Raw genomic sequence first — 22,512 nt, forward strand, 5'->3', positions numbered from 1 at the left:
CTTATATATTTATATTAGTATATATGTATTAGTTTCTGAGTCAAAAGCATTTAGAAAATATCTTCTTCATTAAAATGCTCCATAACAGAATCCTATATATTAATATCATTTTATCTCCTTATTTACATGAACTTTACATTTGATTAGCAACTACATTTGATGATTTTGTTATTAATTTTTACTAACATCTTTACTGTAGTTATAAAGTATTTCTGTTTATGACTCATTAATTCTTTATCTTAGCTTAATTAAGTTCCACATTTTATGATACACAAGTGTATTACAGTTCATTTTCTAATGTTTTTTGATAATTTAATTGATAACATTTATTTAATATCTAAAACACTAAGATTTACTTATAACACTATGGATTTCCTTATAATAGTTTTTATTTTATTTCATGTTTCACGGGTGGTGTTTTCACAATTGCTTTTTTTTTATGTCATGTATTATAGGGACTTAGTTCATCTTGAAAGTTATTTAATAATTTCACTCACATTCAAAAAGTTTGAGTTTTGAAAGTTAATTTAAATTAAAATTTTTTTGTGGCATAAAATATGACTGGTGCCTTCATTCTTCAACATCTGGGATGAGATAAACCATGAACAAACTTTTTATACATACTCCTCATGAGCTCAAATGATGGACTGCTTCCATGGCTTCAATAAAATTTGAGATTTTTGAAACTTGAAAGGGAGATTAGAAGCTGTCAAACAATTCTATGAATTATTCCTGGGAAATTCTACTGATATTACATAAGTTTAAATCTGAACAAATTGCAGACAATGACAACAGAAATATAAGTTCAAATTTTTTCCATTATAATGGAAACATAGTGCTAAAGAATTTGGAGAAACAAGAGGCATTTATGAAAAGCAACTGTGGCTTAAACAAACAATTTAGCTTTCACAATATAAGGAAAACCTGGGATGCTAAAGCCTATTTCTTTATGTCCCTAAAATTACCTTTTAACTGAAATTTCACTGTTAATAAACCAGAAATATGGACAAATTTTAATTTTGTTTTACTGAATTCCACTTTATTAGCAAAAGTCTTCAGAACAATGGCAAATCACAAATGATATTTTTCTGAGAAAACACTGTAAATTTAGACATGAATAGGAATTTAGAATATATTAGAAAATTAGATAATTTTAAGAATAGCAAGAGAAATACATTTGTAGTGAAGCATTCTTTTTTCTTGTTTTTTGCTGTCAACAATAATAGCAGAAAATTATACTTTCTAGAATCAATAATTCTAGAACTTTAAAAGCTTAGAAGGCTTAAAGCATATAGCTAGGGCCCAACATTGATGATTTTTCAAGAATTGCCTCTAAAAGGCAAAATGATATTTGAAATATGAGCAATTATTTTTATTGCATTTGTTTAAAACTATTTGCCTTCTAATCCTATACAGACTGCTAAATATGCAATATGAGAAAGTGTGTAAATATGTACCTTGTGTTAACTATTCTTATCACTTAAAAATAAACATGAAGAAATATACACACAAAAAGAACATGAGGATGATAAAACATGATTTTAGAGATGCTTATTACCTAGATTTTGGGGATGGTATCCCAGATCTAGATGCATCAAAATGTAGATATTAAATATGTTGTTTAATGTGTATCAACTATACCTCACAAAATTTAAAACAGCAATAATGGCGAGGAATTGCTCCATATCCTCCAGATGTAAGTTAGGGAGAAATTAATATGAAATGTAACTACATAAAAAAAGAAGGAAGTACATCAGTGTGTGTGTGTGTGTGTGTGTGTGTGTGTGTGTGTGTGTGTGTACATGTACACACATGCCTGCCTACTTACTTGTAATGGAGAAATGAAAAATAATTTAGATAACAATGATTATCACCAGAAGGAAAGAACCAGAACTGGGGTGAGATAGCAACTGATACACTCAAAATATATTTGTTCTATAGATTTGACTTCAAAATCTCATAAATGTTTTGCATAGTGATACAACAAATTAAATAATAAGGCAGTTTCTAAATATTCAGGAAAAAAAACAGAAAATTTATTTTAATTGAGCAAAATCTTTCAATCTTATTATTTGGTTTATTGATGTTAATTTGATAACCGTCACTTAAGAATTTTAATACCCTATATTTTAAAATGGCTTGATGCTAATGCTGCATATAAGGTTAGATTGGGAACTTAGAACAGTTATTAATTAGAAGGTATGTTATGATAATAAAAAGAAAAAGTAAAAGTAGTCCTATCCCTTAAAGCATATTTATTACCAGAACTGAAAACAATTAAATTGTTTATCTTTCAATGGTGGCTAATACTTAGCATTATTTTAATTTTAATTTTATTTTTTTAATTTATTTTTTAAATACATGAAAAGAGTGGAATGCCTTACACTCATTATTATCCATTTACAGCACAATTTTTCATAACTGTATATAAAGTATGTCATGCCAAAATTATGCCATTATAAATGTACTTTTTTTTGCATTACACCTCTTAATACACATATAATACCACAGTTTTTCATATCTCTGTTTGTGTATAAGGTATGTTGACACCAAATTCAAATCTTCATACATATATTTTGTATATTTTAGCATTATTATGTGAAAACAGAATGACCAGCTTTACTTGAATTTCAGGTACATAATAAGCACTTTTTAAGTGTCTATATGTACTACATATTATGAGTCATGCTTATATTGTATTTTTATTCATTAAAACTGGCAGCATTTCATTAATCTCATCTTTATCATGAAGGAAAGAGAATTTTTACCTTGTCTAAATAAACTCGATTTTATTTCAAATTAAAGTAAAATAAGAAAACAGTTTTATTTTTGTTTTTGACACAGTGGGCCAAACAGTATTTAATAAAAACTAATATTTATTAATAAATGCATAAATTTTATAATATTGTTTGTTTCTAAAATTTATTGCTACTTTGAAGGGTAAATCACATTAATAGTATTCTATTGAATGTGTAAATTATATAGAGTATAACAAGAACATTTATTGTGCTATTATGTCACCATATAATACTTGTGTGGTCAGTGTCTTGTACAGATATTTTATCATGATGAATTTAGCTCATTACAAATTATTACTTATTCCAGAGAAAAAGCATAAGCTATGGAAAATGTGGTGATGATTATAATATGTCTATACAAGTGAGTGCTTCAAAAGAAAAGATTTGTCTAATCTTCTGAGCCTGAATTATGGAATGGCTTGCATGCAATATTTCTGCATGCTGAAATCTGTTCCAAAGGAAAAGAGGCTGGTCCTCATTCAATGATGACTTGTTCTATTATGCTCAGAAGTATATGAAGTTTCCTGTGGATGTTTTATAAAAGCTATAATTGGTGTACATTTTTTATCAGAAACGATTGATGAGTTGGTCTCTGACTTATTTTAATTCTCACTCCTACTGTAAATTCACACAAACATCCTTTCATATCAGCTTTGTGCATGCTTTGTGCAGTCTCTTTCATATCAGCTTTGTGCATGCTTCATGAAAATTCTTTTTTAAGCATGATTTGTCTGTCAAACTCCTCTTCCTTTTTCATAACTTGCTTAACTGTATACTCTTCAAAGCCTAAAATTTTAATGCTGAGTTTAAAATGTTTTTTTTTTTTGCATTTAGTTTACTAAGCATACTTTCTCATAACACTTATTTTATCATATTTTACTGTATCATTATTTTGTAGATTTTCATAACTATGAATATATATATGGCAAGAATATTGCTACTGTTTAAATTAGGACCTATCCCCAAATTGATGCTCAATTAATAGTTCGTGATAATGCTGTACAATTCCATGTTTAAAATGGACACATACATCATAAAGAAATGCTAATATTCCCAGTAACATTTTCTATTTTAAGTGCCACTTAAGCTAGCATGTAATGATTTAGAGAACATAAACAATCATTTTTGAAATTGACCACATAATTAATCTCAGAAACATATTTCTTAACTTCAACCAATCAGTTCAACAACAACTACTCCAGACGGGGTGCTCTAAAGTATCAAGATTTTAACAGCAGTTGTTTAATTCAGTTTTTAAATTAATCTAATTATTTAGTGAAAATGTAAGTAACAGATTCTAATTTTGTCCAATAAGGGAAGAATAAAGGGTACAGTAACCCAAAATATCCTGAATGTTTATATTTTCTATATGTTTATTAACAAAATATCCAGAGATGAAACTATAGAGGGAAATTAAAGTCAAAATAACAACAACAAAATTCATTAATAAACTGAAATATGATAAACATATTTATCTCAAGCATCCTTTTTCTTTCAACCCTAGAATCAGTAATTTGCTTATTGAGCACTCTCAACTCAGTAGGGAAAGTTATTTTTAAACGATTTTCTTTCCCAACAATTATTGCTTTTATCTGTAGCCTGTCAAATTACACTTTCCAATCTCTGCACAGCAAGCTAGACAGTTCACATAGATTCTCAATTCATTTATGAATAATCTAGTCCAGTACTGTCCAGTTGAATACTCGGATCCTATGTTCTCATGCTTTCCCCTGGTTTCAGCTCTTCTTTGTGCTTCTCTGGGATTGGAAGTGTAAGGGAGGAGGAGGAGACGGAGGTTTTCCTAAGTCTCTTTGAACTGGTAGATATGGGAATGCAATCCTGATTGGACTCACTCCTTCTTAGGCTCATTTGTAACTATTGTGTTCTACTAGAATTATAAACCAGAGTTTTCAAGGTAGGTGGTGCTTAGGTTCTTCTCCCCACCAGTCCCTACTATAGACACTCTCAGAAAAAGCCAGACAAATCAAGTATCCTTTTAATCCCAAGCATAGTTCATCATTTCAACACATTTTTTCCCAAGGGAGAGATTCCTCTCTTCAAAAATATATGGCATTTATTCTTCTTCTCTCTTATTACTTAACCAAATGTGACTCTGTATATAAAGCCCAGAAAAATATTGTAACATCTTCTGAACTTTCCAAGGGCTTTATGACATAAGGTTTCCTAATCTTTTCCCCAGGCACATTATTTCACAGCCCCTTTGTTTCTTCATTCTGTCAGAAGGCCTCTTACATCAAAAAACTCCATTCAGGAGGATGTATCTTTCTTTATGTTTAGCTCCCCAATTCCTGAAGAATTGTTAATTTCCCAATAAATCTCTTAGGAGAACTAGCATAATTTCAAGGCAATAAGAAGACTTGCAGCATCTGTCAATTAATGGCCATCTAAGACAGTAACAAAATGTCAATTCTTCCTTCCAAAAGATATTTCTGGTGTTTGCTTGTGGGTGTCTTGAATCATATCATCCCAACTTTGAGGAAGGAAAGTTATCTGTACTCACCCCAAACACTGCCCTTGCAGAGGCTGTGTTTCACTCATTAATACTTTCTGTAGTTTTTGCTTACATTCCAAGTAGAAGGAATGAAAACAAAGCTGATAGCTACGTTTATAACATGTATTTCTGCTGAGTTTTTAGCATAAAATATGTGCCTGGGTTGCATTACTGTCTGCTTCCTATAGAAGGTGTGTTTAGCTATATTATCTTTTTTACTTGAGTGTAGTCTGCTTTGCAGGTCAACAGAGTCCCCACTCAATAGTTAGATATTTAATAATCTCTGTCAATCATGTCAAATTTTTAATTTCTAGTTTATTAGATGTATTTTAAATATCTGATATTCAGCATACACAATTATCAAAGACCAATTGAAATTTTGGTAGTGGTACTAGAAAATTTATCAAATCATATGTAAGGCCAATGATATATTTGAAAAAGAAACTATGAAAACGGTGTGTATCTCATAAATAACTAATAAATATTATGCAGAAATAACATTTCACCCCAAAATGCACTCCATATTCTAGAATTACTGCATTAATGATATAATGACCGCCATTTTAAGTCAAGATTTATTCAAGGTAATACACTTTTTAAGATACACTAACCTTGAAAACATTTGAGCTTTCACTTTGCAAACATCAGCTGTGATTCTCGCCAAGGTTATCTGTGCCTTTCCACTTAATATAATGAAAAATAATTATTAAGTAAACTCAGACAGTGTAAGTGATAAATACAGCTATTTTGTATGAAAACTGGGTTTAATGTTATGAAAAAACATAAGTTAAAATATGCATTTGATTAATCAATGTGCGGCTTAAACCATTGCAAATGATTATAAAAAACGCTGATATTTAAGTAATGAGGCTAACAACATCAATCATATCAAAGTAAAAAGAATTGATTAAGTGAAAGAACATGGACTGAATGTATCTGTCTTAAAAATATAATATTTAAAAAATATACAACAATACTTAATGCTTTTTGATTTCTATCACTCTTCTGGAAGTTTACATGCATATAAGGTTTTAATAATTCTCTACCTTGATTCTTCTAATTTGCTAATTACTGTTCCCACACATATAATATCACAGGCTTCTAAGGTATATTTGAATTAATTAAAGAAGATTCATTTAAAATGATTCTTTTTTTGTCTTCTACAATTAATATCCATGCTCCATTTCTGATATCTAACCTTTTGAATAGATGAAATAATCTCTTAAAGTAAAAATAATCTAGATTTTGGAATAGAAAAGAAATGTAGACTCAAATGAAAGAGTTTGGAATGTGGGTTCATTAAGTCTGCATTTCTACATTTCCTAGTTCAAGCTACTAAAAACCCTGAGCACTTATTTAGCAATATCTTCTTTCCCAGTTACCCCAGGATTTTGATCATGATTACCTAAGTTGCCATAAAATGACAACAAAATTCTCTCCATTTCTCAGGAGTACTTACCCTTTTATCTAGTAATTCTGGAGGTTTGGCACTTTAAATACTTGATAACAATAATAAAAAGACACTTAAACTGAACTTCAGGGGAAAGAGCTTTATGTGGCATTGTCTCCCCAATACAGTATGTAAGTTTCTTTTTAGCATTTCAGTGTCAAAGATAATCTACAGTCAAGTTCACTTTGGGAGTCCACATGTTAAGTATTTTCAACACTATTGTGCATGTTTTACTATTATGTTCATATTACAAAAATAGTTCATGATATAAAACTATACAGCAATATTAAAAATGGGAGAAATGTGCTGTAAATGGAATTCAAAAGTTTCAATAAGTGATAAGAAATTTTTTAAGAATATTTTTGATGTGCAGAATGGTAATTATCAAGAATACAAGCAACAATAAGTGTTGGAGAGGATGTGGAGAAAAAAGTACACTCATACATTGCTGGTGGGACTGCAAATTGGTGCAACCACTATGGAAAGCAGTTGGAGACTCCTCAGAAAACCTGAAATGGAACCACCATTTGACACAGCTATCCTACTCCTTGGTTTATACCCTAAGGACTTAAAATCAGCATACTACAGTGACACAGTCACATCCATATTTATAGCAGCTCAATTCATAACAGCTAAACTAAGGAACCAACCTAGATGTCCTTCAACAGATGAATGGATAAAGAAAACATGGTACATATAAACAATGGAATAATATTTAGCTATAAAGAACAATAAAATTATGGCACTTGAAGGTAGATAGATGGAACTACAGAATATAATGTTAAGTGAAATAATCCAAAACCAAAGGCCAAACGTTTCCTCTGATAATGGGATGCTGATTCATAATGGGGAAGGGTTAGGGAAGAATGAAAGAACTTTGGAGTGTGTAGAGGGGAGTAAGGGGAGGGGTGGAGCTCTGGGAATAGAAAAGATCATAGAAGGAAACAAAAATAATACCCTATATACATGTATGATTACACTGTCTATGTGACTCTGCACCATGTAGTGCCAGAGGAATGAGAAGTTGTGCTCCAATTGTGTACAATGTGACAAAATGCATTCTAGTCTCACATATAACTAAATAAAACAAATTTTAAAAAATTAAAATCTTCCTTTAAATGACCATTTATAAATAAGCCAGTTAGGCAGGTTTCCTTAAGGCTAACTGCCATTTGGATAATCTATGAGCATTTGTTAATAATAATCATTTTAATCATTTCATTCACTTAGAAATGAATTGAATTGAAAAAAAAAACTAGTAATCAAACTACCTTTGGTGTTTAATGTTAAAGTAATGAACTTTTAATGGAGAAGAATTGTTAGGCTGTCACCTAATGCAAGTTTTACAATCTTGGCATAACTGACATTTTTGGGCCAGATACTAATTTGTTGGTTATAAGGATGCTGACTTGTATACAGCAGGATTTTTAGTAGTATCCATGACCTCTACAATCTAGATGGCATGATAACCCTCTTTCTCAATTTTAACAGCCCAAAATCTCCAATCTATACCCAATAAAGGATACATTCTCTGTAGGAAAAAAAATCATCTTCATTTGGAATTCATGTATTATCCCTTTGAGAAGGATAGGAGCTCTGAGGTAATGAAATTCCTTTTAAAAGCAGGAAGGCTTGAATAAAGAAAAAAAAAGTTATGTTTTTAAAATAATGGAAAATTCAGACTTAGAAATCAATAAAACTGATGCTTTGCTTTTTATGCATACATCTTTAGGTCTTGTGAATAATTTACTCAGTGCCTATTTGCAAAATTTGAAAGTACTTGTGTATTCTACTTTGTTTACAACTGATTATTCCAGATCCATGTTATCTGTTACACTGGAATACATCTAATATAAGCTCTGATGGACAGCAAAGAATCCTAGATTTAACATTTTTCTTTCTCTTCTGCTGCTGTGGGTAATAATGCTGACACACATTTGTCTTTATCAGTAACACATCACTTTTTCTATCATGGAAGCAACCTTATAATTAAATTAAGTAAGAATGATAATTTTATATGATTTTTTTTCTTAGTATTGTGAAAATAATTTAGGTTTTATTTAACTCTATGGCAAGTTATCCATTCCTATCCCTGTTTTTTTTTAATCTAAGTTAAAATCTTTTCACATTTATTCACTGGAAAGAATTGTGTCATTGGAGTAATAATTCACCACTGTGTATATCACAATATATAATTTTGTAGTAAATTAAATCTATTTTGAACTTTAATCTCACCAAATAAAATCCCAATGAGTAAATAGAGGATAATGTACATTCGTAAAGATGTAAAAACATTACACTCTTTTTTTTTTTTTTTTCAGAGCCAGATTCTTAAACGTAGCATATTGGAGACTCTTGGTAGGGCTGGCAATGTAGCTCAGAGGTAGAATGATTGAGTGCTTACCTAACATGTACAATTCCCTGAGTTCGATCAACCATTCAGTCAAAATAAATAAATAAATAAAACAAAAGGCACCTGGACATTTCTACAACGACTTATGTCTGGCACTTTCTACAGAACAATTAAATCAGTCTCTCTGAGGAAATGTTGTGGGCACCTGTATCTTTTCAAGGCTTACCACTTATTCCAATGGCAATCAGGTTTGAGAATCAATTATTGAAGTTATAAGTGTATGGTCCTAGGACACTTCAGGTTGTTAGAGGCTTTGGCTGATAGACAGGTAAGAACCATTTTTATGCTGTTAATGTCATTTTGTTTTCTTTTTTTAATTTTTTTTTCATAATCATAAGACCAATTTTCATAGAGCTAAATTATGTACAGGCAACAGAATATAAAAACAAGTAAAAGAATCCAGGAGTTTTCTACTAAGGAAGATATTACAAATATATTTCAAAAGGTTAAATAAATCACTACACTCACTAGTTTTTATATCTGAAATATTTGTGGTTTTTATAAAAAGGTACTAGTTATGTAAACACATTAGACTTATTGCTTCTATTTTAATATGAACCAAAACATAAATATGCTAAATTTTCTTAGGTTGATTTTTATTTTAATAAATATGGGCAATATTTCTATGTCAAAATAAAAATTCTTTGTGTTTCTCAAAACATTTTAAGAATTTAAAGAAATCCTGAAATAAAATGTTAAAAAAAGAAATTTACTAAATTAATGATCTAAACTGAATCAAAGCATCACTAGTTATATAAAATACTTCAACCCCACGTGCTGCATGGTTTCTGAACATTCACTTTACACAGAGAATTATTGTGTCTTTTTGCTCTGACTGCTGCTAAAATTCCATGAGACCATCCTTCCTTTTTTCACTATTTTCTACAAATAAAGGTTTCCTCTTGAATGTACAATATAACAGTCTTCTAGGTAATTGATGTGCTCAATCTATCACATGAAACATTTTAGACTAATGTCATAGTCCTTCTTAGCTACGACTAAAGTTAAATAAACCTGATTCATATATGAGTTTTATAAAAATAGCATATTTTTGATGATATAAGATGGAAAGTTTTGCAAATTTCAAAGGCCTTAGATATGGAATCCAAGTGTGAATAGCAATGAAAACAAGTATATATTCTCTTATTTTAGAGTCTATAATTTCATAACAATAAATATCATGCAACAGCATTTTGAACAATTCTAGTCCTCTGACATTTGTAAAACCAGTCTGATTTTTTTTCTTGTATCCTTCAATATTAAACGGAAGAATGTCACAGAACATAGGAAATATTTTTATAAAAGCTAACTCAAGGTGAATTAGTTATAATTATATATTTGACTCTTGTTTATGTGTATTTTATTCAGTTATATTTCTGATAGTATTTAATATTTAATCTATAAATATTCTATATGAAATATTAGCACTTCTTTAGCTTGACAGTTTAATTTTATTTCTGTTTGTTTTCCTTAGACCATGTACTTGATTTCTTTTCATTTTGTTTTAGGAATAATGTTATTTTAAGTTTGAAAAATATTGAAACATAATTTGCTATTATTTGCAATTTCAACAAGTCTGTTTGATACTCTTAGAATTTCATGTCATTTGGTTTTTAATTGCTTTCAAATTTTTGAATGTAATTGTTCTATGTTATTTTATAATATTGCATATTAGAAATTGAATTCAAAGATGACTGAATTCTAGTTAATGCAATGACTGCACAGCTTGGAGCAAACCAAATTTTCAGGCACCAATTTAATAGGAAACTGCTTTGGGTATTGTTATTAAAAATCACAGTCCCATTGAAATAAATGGTGCAGAAATTCAACTCATTATGAAATATTGGAATTATACAAATATTATATAATGTGATCATTGTCAAAGGTTTGCATATAAATAATTTTAGAATAAATATTGCACAATCAGTGTTGTCTATGCATTATAAGTAGTACTGTAGCTTTAGAAATAAGCAAAATACTATCCTTACCTTCTCTTTACTGCATTTTTTGTTGTGATACATTCACTAATCCTAGGAACACAATCCCAATTTCTGGTTTTCAATGGAATTTTTAAACTTTAAGTGAGAAGATTCTCTCAATTACTCATCATATATAATTGAGTCATAGTGACTAATACAGAAGTGGAAAAAAATGTACCTGCCTTTACTCTTTTTTTTTTAATTTTTTATTGTTGGTTGTTCAAAACATTACAAATTTCTTGATATATCATATTTCACACTTTGATTCAAGTGGGTTATGAACTCCCATTTTTACCCCATATACAGATTGCAAAATTACATCAGTTACACATCCATTGATTTACATATTGCCATACTAGTGTCTGTTGTGTTCTGCTGCCTTTCCTATCCTCTACTATCCCCCCTCCCCTCCCCTCCCCTCCCCTCCCCTCTTCTCTCTCTACCCCCTCTAATGTCATTCATTTCTCCCCCTTGTATTATTTTTCCCTTTCCACTCACTTCCTCTTGTATGTACTTTTGTATAACCATGAGGGTCTCCTTCCATTTCCATGCAATTTCCCTTCTCTCTCCCTTTCCCTCCCACCTCTCATCCCAGTTTAATGTTAATCTTCTTCTCCTGCTCTTCGTCCCTACTCTGTTCCCAGTTACTCTCCTTATATCAAAGAAGATATTTGGCATTTGTTTTTTAGGGATTGGCTAGCTTCACTTAGCATAATCTGCTCTGATGCCATCCATTTCCCTGCAAATTCTATGATTTTGTCATTTTTTACTGCAGAGTAATACTCCATTGTGTATAAATGCCACATTTTTTTTATCCATTCGTCTATTGAAGGGCATCTAGGTTGGTTCCACAGTCTTGCTATTGTGAATTGTGCTGCTATGAACATCGATGTAGCAGTGTCCCTGTAGCATGCTCTTTTTAGGTCTTTAGGGAATAGACCGAGAAGGGGAATAGCTGGGTCAAATGGTGGCTCCATTCCCAGCTTTCCAAGAAATCATATGGCTTTCCAAATTGGCTCCACCAATTTGCAGTCCCACCAGCAATGTACAAGTGTACCCTTTTCCCCATATCCTCGCCAGCACTTGTTGTTGTTTGACTTCATAATGGCTGCCAATCTTACTGGAGTGAGATGGTATCTTAGGGTGGTTTTGATTTGCAGTTCTCTGACAGCTAGAGATGGTGAGCATTTTTTCATGTACTTGTTGATTGACTGTATGTCCTCCTCTGAGAAGTGTCTGTAAGGTCCTTGGCCCATTTGTTGATTGGGTTGTTTGTTCTCTAATTGTCTAATTTTTTGAGTTCTTTGTATACTCTGGATATTAGGGCTCTATCTGAAGTGTGAGGACTAAAGATTTGTTCCCAGGGTGTAGGCTCCCTATTTACCTCTCTTATTGTTTCTTTTGCTGAGAAAAAACTTTTTAGTTTGAGTAAGGCCCATTTGTTGATTCTAGTTATTCACTTTTGTGCTATGGGTGTCCTATTGAGGAATTTGGAGCCCGACCCCACCGAATGTAGATCGTAGCCAACTTTTTCTTCTATCAGACGGCGTGTCTCTGATTTGATATCAAGCTCCTTGATCCATTTTGAATTAACTTTTGTGCATGGAGAGAGAAAGGGATTCAGTTTCATTTTGTTGCATATGGATTTCCAGTTTTCCCAGCACCATTTGTTGAAGATGATATCCTTCCTCCATTGAATGTTTTTAGCCCCTTTATCAAATATAAGATAGTTATAGTTCTGTGGATTGGTTTCTGTGTCCTCTATTCTGTACCATTGGTCCACCCACCTGTTTTGGTACCAGTACCATGCTGTTTTTGTTACTATTGCTCTGTAGTATAGTTTGAAGTCTGGTATCACTATACCGCCTGATTCACACTTCCTGCTTAGCATTCTTTTTGCTCTTCTGGGTCTTTTATTTTTCCATATGAATTTCATGATTGCTTTCTCTATTTCTACAAGAAATGCCTTTGGGATTTTGATTGGCATTGCATTAAACCTATAGAGAACTTTTGGTAATATTGCCATTTTGATGATGTTAGTTCTGCCTATCCATGAACAGGGTATATTTTTCCATCTTCTAAGATCTTCTTCTATTTCTCTCTTTAGGGTTCTGTAGTTTTCATTGTATAAGTCTTTCACCTCTTTTGTTAGGTTGATTCCCAAGTATTTTATTTTTTTGAAGATATTGTGAATGGAGTGGTTGTCCTCATTTCCATTTCAGAGGATTTGTCGCTGATATACAGGAATGCCTTTGATTTATGCGTGTTGATTTTATATCCTGCCACTTTGCTGAATTCATTTATTAGCACTAATAGTTGCTTTGTAGACCCTTTTGGGTCCGCTAGGTATAGAATCATGTCACCTGCAAATAGTGATAATTTAAGTTCTTCTTTTCCTATTTTTATGCCTTTAATTTCTTTCATCTGTCTATTTGCTCTGGCCAGTGTTTCCAGAACTATGTTGAACAGAAGTGGAGAGGGAGGGCATCTGTGTCTTGTTCCAGATTTTAGAGGGAATGCCTTCAATTTTTCTCCATTCAGAATGATGCTAGCCTGAGGCTTAGCATAGATTGCTTTTACAATATTGAGGTATGTTCCTGTTATCCCTAGTTTTTCTAGAGTTTTGAACATAAAGGGATGCTGTATTTTGTCAAATGCTTTTTCTGCATCTATCGAGATGATCATATGGTTCTTATTTTTAAGTCTATTGATATGGTGAATAACATTTATTGATTTCTGTATATTGAACCAGCCTTGCATCCCAGGGATGAATCCTACTTGATCATGGTGCACAATTTTTTTGATATGTTTTTGTATCCGAGTCGCCAGAATTTTATTGAGGATTTTTGCATCTAGGTTCATTAGAGATATTGGTGTGTACTTTTCTTTCTTTGAAGTGTCTTTGTCTGGTTTAGGTATCAGGGTGATGTTGGCCTCATAGAATGAATTTGGAAGTTCTCCTTCTTTTTCTATTTCCTGAAGTAGCTTGAAAAGTATTGGTATTAGTTCCTCTTTAAAGGTTTTGTAAAACTCTGCTGTATACCCATCCGGTCCTGGGCTTTTCTTAGTTGGTAGTCTTTTGATGGTTTCTTCTATTTCCTCAATTGATATTGGTCTGTTTAGGTTGTCTATATCCTCCTGACTCAATCTGGGCAGATCATATGACTTAAGAAATTTATTTATGCCTTCACTATCTTCTAATTTATTGGAGTATAAGGATTCAAAATAATTTTTGATTATCTTCTGTATTTCTGAAGTGTCTGTTTTGATATTGCCTTTTTCATCCCATATGCTACTAATTTGAGTTCTCTCTCTTCTTCTCTTCGTTAGAATGGCTAAGGGTCTGTCGATTTTGTTTATTTTTTCAAAGAACCAACTTTTAGTTTTGTCAATTTTTTCAATTGTTTCTTTTGTTTCGATTTCATTAATTTCAGCTCTGATTTTAATTATTTTTTGCCTTCTACTTCTTTTGCTGTTGTTATGCTCTTCTTTTTCTAGGATTTTGAGATGAAGTATGAGATCATTTATTTGTTGTTTTTTTTTTTTTTTCTTTTTTTAAGGAATGAACTCCAAGCAATGAATTTTCCTCTTAGAACTGCTTTCAATGTGTCCCATAGATTCCGATATGTAGTGTCTGTGTTTTCAGTTATCTCTAAGAATTTTTTAATTTCCTCCTTGATGTCTTCTATAACCCATTGATCATTCAGTAACCTATTGTTCATTCTCCAAGTGATGCATGCTTTTTCCTTCCTTCTTTTATTGTTGATTTCCAGTTTCATTCCATTATGATCAGATAAGATGCATGGTATTATCTCTACTCCTTTGTATTGTCTAAGAGTTGCCCTGTGACATAATATATGATCTATTTTTGAGAAGGATCCATGTGCTGCTGAGAAAAAAGTGTAACTGCTTGATATTGGGTGGTATATTCTATATATGTCAATTAAGTCTAGGTTATTAATTGTGTTATTGAGTTCTATAGTTTCCTTATTCAACTTTTCTTCTGAAGATCTGTCCAGTGGTGAGAGAGGTGTGTTGAAGTCTCCCATGATTATTGTATGGTGGTCTATTAGACTCTTGAACTTGAGAAGAGTTTGTTTGATGAACATAGCTGCACCATTGTTTGGGGCATATATATATTTATGATTGTTATGTCTTGTTGGTGTATGGTTCCCTTAAGCAGTATGTAGTGTCCCTATTTATCCCTTTTGATTAACTTTGGCTTGAAATCTATTTTATTTGATATGAGTATGGACACTCCTGCTTGTTTCCGAAGTCCATATGAGTGATATGATTTTTCCCAACCTTTCACCTTCAGCCTATGTATGTCTTTTCCTATCAAATGTGTCTCCTGTAGGCAGCATATTGTTGGGTCTTGTTTTGTGATCCATTCTACTAGCCTGTGTCTCTTAATTGGTAAGTTTAAGCCATTAACATTTAGGGTTATTATTGAGATATGGGTTGTTCTTCCAGCCATATTTGTTTATTTATGTTACTAAACATGGTTTGTTTCCTCTTTGATTATCCCCCCCCTTTACTGTCCTACCTCCCACTGTTGGTTTTCATTGTTATTTTCCATTTCCTCTTCCTGTAATGTTTTGCCGAGGATGTTTTGAAGAGATGGTTTTCTAGCTGCAAATTCTTTTAACTTTTGTTTATCATGGAAGGTTTTAATTTCATCTTCCATCCTGAAGCTTAATTTCGCTGGATACACAATTCTTGGTTGGAACCCCTTTTCTTTCAGTGTTTGAAATATGTTATTCCAGGATCTTCTAGCTTTCAGAGTCTGTGTTGAAAGATCAGCTGTTATCCTGATTGGCTTACCCCTAAATGTAATCTTCTTCCTTTCTCTTGTAGCTTTTAAAATTCTCTCCTTATTCTGTATGTTGGGCATCTTCATTATAATGTGTCTAGGTGTGGATCTCTTATGATTTTGCACATTCGGCGTCCTGTAGGCTTCTAGGATTTTGGATTCTGTCTCATTCTTTAAGTCTGGGAAGTTTTCTCATATTATTTCATTGAATAGATTGCTCATTCCATTGGTTTGGACCTCTATACCTTCCTGTATCCCAATGACTCTTCAGTTTGGTCTCTTTATGTTATCCCATATTTCTTGGATGTTCTGCTCATGGTTTCTTAACAGTCTTGCTGAGCTGTCTATGTTCTTTTCAAGTTGAAATACTTTGTCTTCATTGTCTGATGTTCTATCTTCTAAGTGTTCTACTCTGCTGGTAGTATTCTCAATTGAGTTTTTAAGTTGGTTTATTGCTTCCTGCATTTCTAGGATTTCTGTTTGTTTGTTTTTTTATAACCTCTATCTCCCTGTGTAGTTGATCCTTTGCTTCCTGGATTTGTTTGTGTAATTCATTGTCGAAGTGATCTTTCATTGTCTGATTTTGCTGTCTAATGTTTTCCTTGATACTCCAGATCATCTGAAGCATGTATATCCTGAATTCTTTATCTGACATTCCATCTGCTGCAGCTGTTACCTCTTCTAAAGTTGAGTTGACCTGCATTGCTTGTGGTCCTTTCTTTCCTTGTCTTTTCATACTGCTTGCCCTTCTTTCTGCTTGGTGAAACTGTTGTGTTTTTGAAATATTTTTTTCTCCTACATATTTATATTGCTCTTGTATCGTTGAAAAGTCTCTCTTGCAGGGTCAGGCAGCGGTCTGCCTACCTTGCAGGCGCAGGTGGCGGCTCTGCTCTCTCCTTACTCCAATTGGGGTGTCGTGACTACCACGCTGGTAGGTCACTGGGCCTGTTCCGGGCGCGGGCGGTGGCTCTGTTCTGCCCCTACTCCAAATGGGGTCACGAGTGTACCATGCCTGCAGGCCACCGGGCCTGATCCACTGGTCGGTTGCAGGTCTGCCTACCCTGCAGGTGCGGGCGGTGGCTCTGTTCTGCCCCTACTCCAAATGGGGTGATGTGTCTGTCGCACCAGCAGGCCACTGGGCCTGTCCCGCTGGTGGTCGCAAGTCTGCCCACCTTTCGGGCACGGGTGGCGGCTCTGCTCTGCCCCTACTCCAATTGGGGTGTCGTGACTAGCACGCCAGCAGGTCACTGGGCCTGTTCTTGGCGCGGGCGGAGACTCTGCTCTGCCCCTACTCCAATTGGGGTGACGTGTGTACCACGCCGGCAGGCTCCTGGGCCTTATCCGCCGGTCTGTCTTAGGTCTGCCTACCTTGCAGGCCCGGGCAGCGGCTCTGCCCTGCCCCTCCTACCACGCCTGCGGACCGCTGGGCCTGATCTGCAGGTTGGTCGCAGGTCTGCTCACCCTGCGGGCATGGGTGGCGGTTCCGCTCCGCCCCCACTCCAATTGGGGTCACGTGACCACCACACCGGCGGGGCCTGATCCGGGCGCTGGCTAAGGCTCTGCTCTGCCCCTACTCCAGTTGGGGTGACGTGTGTTCCACGCTGGCAGGCCGCTGGGCTTGACCCGCCAGTCTGTCGCAGGTCTGCTTACCTTGCAAGCGCGTGCGGTGGCTCTGCCCTGCCCCTCCTACCACGCCCATGTACCACTGGTTCGCGGGTCTGCCCACCTTGCGGGCACGGGTGGTGGCTCCGCTCCGCCCCCTCTCCAATTGGGGTCATGCGATCACCACGCCAGCGAGCCGCTGGGCCTGCTCCAGGCACGGGCGGCGGCCCGGCTCCTCCCCTCTGGCTCGAAGACAAATTGAGAGAGTCTCGGGTGTCTGTGCCTCACCCTCCCTACCAGGAGACCAAATGTTTCTGTTGCCACTGTTATTGATGAAGTTCTCTCCTCCGCCGCTTTCTGATGACATCATATGTCTGCCATGTTGGTATCCTATGTGAATGGCAGCATTTCGTTCCCTTTGCCGGGTAACCAAAGCAACGGGTGAGTCCTGACCGGCCCTCAGCAGGACCCGGACCGAAAATCAGTTTCCGCGGGCTCCTTAGCCCTGGGCCAGGGCAGTTCCGGGAGCCAGAACTCGGCCGCTCCGTGCTCGGTGTATGCTCTGATAAGAGCAGGCTCCAAGAAGCACTCAGGCACTGAGCCTGAGTAATCTGTCTGCAAGCCACAGGTGAATGGCAGCCTGAAGTTACCTGTTCTATGGCTGAATGAGCTGTGGTCAGTCGAAAACAGGGATGGTGACGTCAGCTCTCCAAGATGGTGCCCGCTGGCCTCCTCTGTGGTCTGACCGGTGTGGAGAACCGAAATGGACCGCAACCTTCCCCCGTCTCGAACCCAGAATTCAGCACTGAGTACGGTGCTTGCACGGCTGGCAGAAACTGCATTGCTGTATCCCTGCGCCACTATCTCCTCCTCATTTCCCAGCACACGCTGCAGACTCTAGCCGTGGGGCGATTTGCTGAATAAGCAGTGTTACCCTCCGTGCAACAAATCTCTCGCATTTGAGTCCCTGTAGCCGATCCTCGTGCGATGGAAATCCTTCCTCCAGGTTCCGGAGCACCCCACTATTGCTGGAAATTCCTAACAAGATAGCCTTTAGCCGTCCTGACTTGTCATACTCCCACACAGTGATGCGGCACACAGGGGCAATGCACTCCCCTCGCCGTCATCTTCTCAAGTCTCCTGCCTTTACTCTTGATCCTTCCCCTTGCTGGGAAAATAATTATCAGTTGACGGTTGCCATGAAAGAGTAAGATCAAACCTTTTTTTTTTTTTAACATTTTAAACAGGAGATTCTTAAATGTAAAGAAACACAACTTAATTAAATCACTTCTACACTTGTTGTCCTGTAGGGACTCAGAACCTGGGAAACAGATTCAGAATCCTGGCACATCAAAGAAGATGTAAAGTACAGTTGGGATAGTAGACATGCCTTTATTTGGAGGCACCAGTATCCCCAAACCTGCCCCCAGCCCTCAGCCCCTGAGTCTTTACATAGGCCTTTTTATATGCAGGCCAAACAAAGAAGGTATAGTGCCTCCAGGTTACATAAGCAAGTGTATTCTCACAAGCAGATGTTTATAACCTTAAGTACATATTGCTGAATCATAGTGTTTATAAACTTGACTACATTCTGCAACAGAGTTGGTTAGATGTCTCAGAGAGGGAGACTACTAGAGCCCTCTTGGGCCTGCCCCACATTTATTTATTAGGTACATTAATCAAATTAGTTGTAGAAGAGTGGGTAATCTATAAAGGCAACTCCAATAGATAAGTTCAGGGGAGGCTGCCAAGATTCAAACTGTTGCTTAAACAGAGTTGAAATAGGAGATGGAGTACTAAGATACAGCATAGGGGAAAGACAATAGGATTCAGGAGCCAAATTGTGCAGAATCTTATTCTGTAAAGTGGCTATCTGAGTTTCCATCTCTTTGAGTCTGATACTCTTTCTCTGATAACAGTTACCATTTCCTATTAAAAGATCTCTTCTCTTCTTTGTGTTACTCTTTTTGAGGTTTTATTTTTCTTTATGGGGTTAAACTATAAAATATGGATCCCCAAATATTAGAAAGCACAAACAATAACCAAAAACTTAATTTATACTAGAATGTCTTATGTTGGTTTAGTTCTCAGTTGCTGGGGAAAAACAAAAACAAACAAAAATCCCCAAAAATTAACCTAAAGGAGGAAAATTCATTTTGGCTCATGATTAGCTGACCCTATTGTTTCTGGGATGGAGCTCAGGCAGAACATCATGATGGAAGGGTTTGGTGGAGCAAATCTGCTCATCTTGTGGCATCCAGGAAGCAGAGCCTGCTAAAGTTTTCACTACCTTCTGATATCACCACCAGCTTGGAATCAAGTCTTCAACACAAGCACCTTTGAAGAACATTCTAGATTCAAAATGTAACATCCCCTTTCTTAGAAGCAAAGGAAGAAATATCTTCAAATTCTTTCATAAGAATGATAAATAATACAAGAATTCCATCCTAAAATAAAATGTGTCCACATAAAATAATATGAAAATTACTATTTTGCAACACATGGAAACAAACTGGTAGCTGAGGCAGAACTAGTAATGTGAGGGGAAGCTGTTACTGTGTGTAGGATAAGAAGAGTTCACCAAAAAAAAAATGAGTTTGATCCTCTTTTTAACCTGTAAACCATCAGGTTTCCTCTTTCTACTCATCAAAATTTAAAAATCCGCAGAGTTGAAAAATGCTAATGATCAGCAGGAAACTTTCTAGAGGTAGGATTGGGCATCAATATTTTAAAAAACAAACAAATATTTTATACTCACACACACACACACACACACACACCTTTCCATATAAATAGATGGAGATATGTATAATCCCCCCAACTATTTGTTATGTGTACTTCTTAAGAAAACCATTAGTACAAACTGGGTTATGCTGTGAACATACCTCAAGTGCTTTATTCATTGCCAACAGGTTTATTTAAAAGGAGGGAGACATAAATCATATAAATACTACTATTAATAAAAATTAATACATATATGTACATACACATACAAACACACACACATATATATTTATATATATATATATATATATATATATACTTTTGTTATATATATGCAGATACTGGGGATAGAATCCAAGGGAGCTTAATCACTGATCAGTATTCTAGCACCCCCTTTTTTAAATTTTGCTACAGGTTCTGACCAAGTTGCTGAGGAGCTCACTAAGTAGTGGATTGAACTTACAATACTCTTGTCTCAGCCTCCCAAGTCATTGGGCTTCAAGGTGTGCCATCATTCCTTGCTAATATCATTCTTTGTAAAATGTTTTTTAGAAACAAATAATTATGATCTTATGATAGAAAAAATAGGATTAAAATAGAATTTTTCTACTTATTGGTTGAATTAATGTGAGTAGTCATTTTAAATCCAAAATTCAGGTTTTAACTTCTATAAAATTGGGACAATAATAAAAAGGAGCTTCCTTACAGAATGACCTGCAATAAATTTGAGAATATAAATGTGAAAATGTATCTTATCTAAAGCAACATGCAATTTTTAGGTGCTTCAGTGATATTCACACACAGTTTGGGTGTATTTCTAGGAAAATAAACCATTTTCAAATTCTTTCAGTGCCTGTTCTGCAGGATGACCTTTCAAATAATCGCAGGATAAAAAAAAAGCACATTTTTTTAAAAAATAAAGTTATGTACAAAATAATATTCTATATAGTGTCTCAAACAAATGATAGAAATGTAAACATCTGAAGCATCTACTGAAGTAAGAATAAATTTGTTTGCTCAAAACAAAATAATTTATTTTAGGCCTAGTTCCCAAATATTCAATTGCTTCTAAATGCCCAAATTTGAATAATAGCCTTGAGAGCTTTTCTGTTCTGTTCAATTGCTCCTCTTGTCTGTGGAGGTGGGGCTTAATTGGTAGGCAGAGATTAAGTGGCTCTAATTGTGAAAGTCAAATAGGTATGTTGGAAAAGGGAGACAAATGCTACCTTCCATTTTTCTTTTCCTAACACATTAGATAATTACTTACATCTCTTCTATTAAATCCATCAGTCAAGTTTGCTGATTGATAGTCAAATGCAAATCACTAATAGAAACATGTCCACTGTTTTTTGTAAAGAGTCTTTTTAAAAACATAAAGCCATGTTTACAGCTATTAAATATTGCAAGTTCCCCTCGTTTTTTGTACCATTGTCTATCTCAGCAGAGTTAGTTTGTACAGTTTAAATTCCTGTTCTGACACTTCCCAGTCCCATTTCCTCCTGATAAAATTAATACAATAATATTTGCCTTTTGTTGTTTCTAATAAGAAAATAATATACTGTTTGTGAAAATGCTAGGCAAACTCTAAAATGATACAGTTTTGTGCTATTGATATTATTTTCTTGCTGCTTGTCTTTTCCTTTTGTAAAACAAAATAAACTGTGATATAAACAGGTTTCAAAAAGGGCAACAAAAAGGTAAATAGTTTCTTTGATTCTAATGTTATATATTACTTAATTTTATAAACTGCCTTTACAAATTTGTCCTTAAAGAAATAATGACATATTACTCTCTAAAGTATAAGCATCTGCTTTTTGGATTACAGGACTCAGTTCAATAGGTTTCCTTCAGAAAATGAAATACATATACATGCTGTCTAATTTTGCAATTATTTTAATCCCTTAACATTCACTATAGATAATGGCTTCTAATGGACAAATGTAAAAAAGAAATATGTTTTTCTCATAGAAGGACTTTAACAGATTTTAAGGAATCATCCATCCCACTAACTATTAGAATGATGTGAGTAAACTTTTGACACCATAATTATTTTTTTTTCTAATTTATGTTTACTATCAAATATCTGAGGTATAGACATATAATTGAGCTAAATTGAATAATATGGCAAGGTTTTACAAACAGAGAAGAGCCCTATGAAATTTTTCATCCTAAAGAAAGTGGAGAATAAAAAATAAAAGGGCAATAGGAGGACTTAAAGAGA

The sequence above is a fragment of the Marmota flaviventris genome, chromosome 11 (assembly GCF_047511675.1).
Source record: "Marmota flaviventris isolate mMarFla1 chromosome 11, mMarFla1.hap1, whole genome shotgun sequence".
In the NCBI taxonomy this organism is placed as follows: domain Eukaryota; kingdom Metazoa; phylum Chordata; class Mammalia; order Rodentia; family Sciuridae; genus Marmota; species Marmota flaviventris.